General features: G+C 37.6%; 1 pseudogene; it reads right to left on the bottom strand.

Annotated features, from left to right (window-relative positions):
- Positions 1–1,895: 1,895 nt before the first annotated feature.
- LOC102283260 (transcription factor BTF3 pseudogene) lies at positions 1,896–3,019 on the bottom strand (annotated as a pseudogene).
- Between the last annotated feature and the right edge of the window lie 294 nt (positions 3,020–3,313).

Here is a 3,313-nt window from a genome sequence, read left to right as displayed (position 1 = left end):
AAGTTCATTTATACCATTTTTAAAGAACTAGATTCCACCTTTGAGTGAAATCATCTTTCTCTGCCTGACTTCACTTAATATGATAATCTGTTTATCCATATTGTTGCAAATGGCCTTACTTCGTTCTTTTTAATAGGTCAGTAATATTCCGTTGTATATATGTTCCACATCTTCTTTATTCATTCCTCTGTCAGTGGACATTTAGGTCACTTCCTTGTCTTGACTACTGTGAACGTGCTGCAGTGATTATTGGGGTGTGTGTATCTTTTAGCTGTGGTTTCTCTGGATCTATGTCCTGGAGTGGGCTAGCTGGATCATATGGTAGTTATGGTTTTAACTTTTTAAGGAACACCCATACTGTTCTCAGTAATGGTTATACCAGTTTACATTCCCTCTACAGTGTGGGAGAGTTCTCTTTCCTCCATGCCCTCGCCAGCACTTATTGTTTGTAGATCTTTTGATGATGGCCATTCTGACCAGTGTGAGGCGATACCTCATTGTAGTTTTGATTTGCATTTCTCTGATAATTAGTGATGTTGAATATCTTTCCATCTGCTTTTTGGCCATCAGATTTTTAAAATATTGAACCATTTTTATTTCTTGGGATAGTGTGGTAATGGTTTTAATTATTAATTCAGTTTTTTAACTTGATATGGGGTTGTCCAGGATATTTCTTCTTGAGGAAATTTTGATAATTTGTCTCTAAGAAATTTGTCAATTTCATATGAATTGTCTAATTTATTGACATAAAAATGTTCATAATATTCCATTATCCTTATCATACTTGTAAAAACTGTTGTAATATCCCTTTTTTGGTGCTTGATATTGGCAATTTGTTTCTTTTCTCTTGACTCTATCAGTCTAGCTAAGGATTTATCAATTCAAGAAAATATTTTTTGGCTTTACTGAATTTCTCTATGATTCGCCTGTTTTTATATCATTTATTTCTGCTCTTAGTTTTTTTCTGCTTCTTTTTGGTTTGTTCTTCCTTTCTTGCCTTAAACAGAAAAAAAAAGAAAACACCACTTCTACTAAAACAGAATTCACATATCATACAATTCTATAGCTTAAAATGTACTACGTGATGACTTAATATATTCAAAGAATTGTGTATTCATCATCACAATCAACTTGGGAATACTTTCATTAATCCAAAAAGAAATCTAATACCATCACTCTCTAATACCCCTATCCCCAGGAAACCATTAATCCTCTGTTTAGATTTGTCTATTCTGATGCTTTTGAACTGTGGTGTTAGAGAAAACTCTTGAGAGTCCCTTGAACTGCAAGGAGATCCAACCAGTCAAATCCTAAATGAAATCAGTCCTGAATATTTATTGGAAGGACTGATGCTGAAGCTGAAACTCCAATATTTTGGCCACCTGATGCAAAGAACTGACTCATTGGAAAAGATCCTGATGCTGGGAATGATTGAAGGCGGGAGGAGAAGGGGATGACAGAGGATGAGATGGTTGGATGGCATCACCAACTCGATGAACATGAATTTGAGTAAACTCCAGGAGTTGGTGATGGACAGGGAAGCCTGGAGTGCTGCAGTCCATGGGGTTGCAAAGAGTTGGACGCAACTGAGCAACTGAAAAGCCTCTTGATGAAGGTGAAAGAGGAAAGTGAAAAAGTTGGCTTAAAGCTCAACATTCAGAAAACGAAGATCATGGCATCCGGTCCCATCACTTCATGGGAAATAAATGGGGAAACAGTGGAAACAGTGTCAGACTTTATTTTTGGGGGCTCCAAAGTCACTGCAGATGCTGACTGCAGCCATGAAATTACAAGACCCTTACTCCTTGGAAGGAAAGTTATGACCAACCTAGATAGCATATTCAAAAGCAGAGACATTACTTTGCCAACAAAGGTATAAAGAGATCTAGATTTTATCAGATCCATAAACAAAATTTTAAAAGCAGTCATAATATAAAATAGCAGCTCCCAGTAACTTCTTCATCTTCTTCAGAAGTTGACTCAATTCAGTTTGCGGCATTCTTGGAAGCCTCATCAAAATTACCCACTAGATCTGTACCTTCATCATTTTCTTCTCTGGCAAGTGGTGCTCCTCCGTACACAGATTGGGCAGAGCTTGACGAGTCTCCTCAAACCAGTCATACTATCCGCACCAAGCTGGTTTAAGATGCTGGGTAGCATTTCTGTCAGCTGCTGTGTCTCAGCATTGCCTGTAATGGTGGAAGTGTTTGCTGCCAGAGATGCCTGAACTTTAGCATTGTTAAAGTGGATCAGTGTTCCTTGATTTGTGAACCTACTCACCTCTTCAATACCAGGGATGTTGTCTAACCCTAACTTCTTTAAAGAGAACTGAAGTTTTTTGTCATCTGCCGTGGTTATTCTATGAACCACCTTCTTCTTTCTGCAAGCAGTTCCTTTCCCACCAGTGCACACTTGTGTGGGCAACTTTCTCCTGGTTCGTGATGGTTTCTTTCATCTTGCTGGAGCGGAAATAGGGCTGCGCTGGGGACTAGGTTTGGTGCTCAGGTGGTCTTGGGCAGACCAGCTGAGATTAGGCGCATGCATGTGGGGATGCAAGATGGCAGCTAGACCTGACATTTATTTTATAACTGGAAGTTGTACTTCTTGATCACCTTCACCTTTTTACCCTTTACCCTAACCCCTTACCTTTGGAAACCACTAAATCTTTTCTCTGTATCTGCATGTTTAGGTTTTTGTTACTATTTGGTCTTTTTAGATTCCATGTACAAGTAAGATCATATTGTACTCAATAGTTATCTTTCTCTGTCCAACTTATTTCACTTGGCATGATAATCTTCAAGGTCCATTCATGGTGTCACAAATGACAAAACTTCTTTTTTATGGATGATTAATATTCTATTGTGTGTATGTATCACATTTTCTTTCCATTCATTCACTGATGGACACTTAGGTTGCTTCCATGTTCAGTGTTGCAAAGAACATGGGGTGCATGTATATTTTCAAGTTAGTGCTTTCACTTCTGCTGATAAAAAGCCAGAAGTGGAACTGCTGGATCATAGTTCTGTTTTTAACATTTTGAAGAAACTTTACACTGTTTTCCAGAGTAGCTACACCATAAGTACACTAATTTTAAATCTTTATTTTATACTATAAAAGTTAATTTTTTCTGTAGCTGCTGCTCTATCCTATGGGTTTAATAGTATTTTCATCATCTTTCATATCTATTTCATGCTTTCCATTCTGGTATCAGTTCATTCTCTAAATTTCTTGGGAAGGTGTCATAGGAACAATATTTTCTGAGTTCCTGCATGTTGATAGATTTGTCTGTGCCTTTATACTTAAAGGTTAGTTA

This window comes from Bos mutus, chromosome 28 (genome assembly GCF_027580195.1).
Source record: "Bos mutus isolate GX-2022 chromosome 28, NWIPB_WYAK_1.1, whole genome shotgun sequence".
NCBI classification, from domain to species: domain Eukaryota; kingdom Metazoa; phylum Chordata; class Mammalia; order Artiodactyla; family Bovidae; genus Bos; species Bos mutus.
Note: the sequence above shows the minus strand (reverse complement) of the source record. Positions and strands in the feature narration are given on the sequence as shown.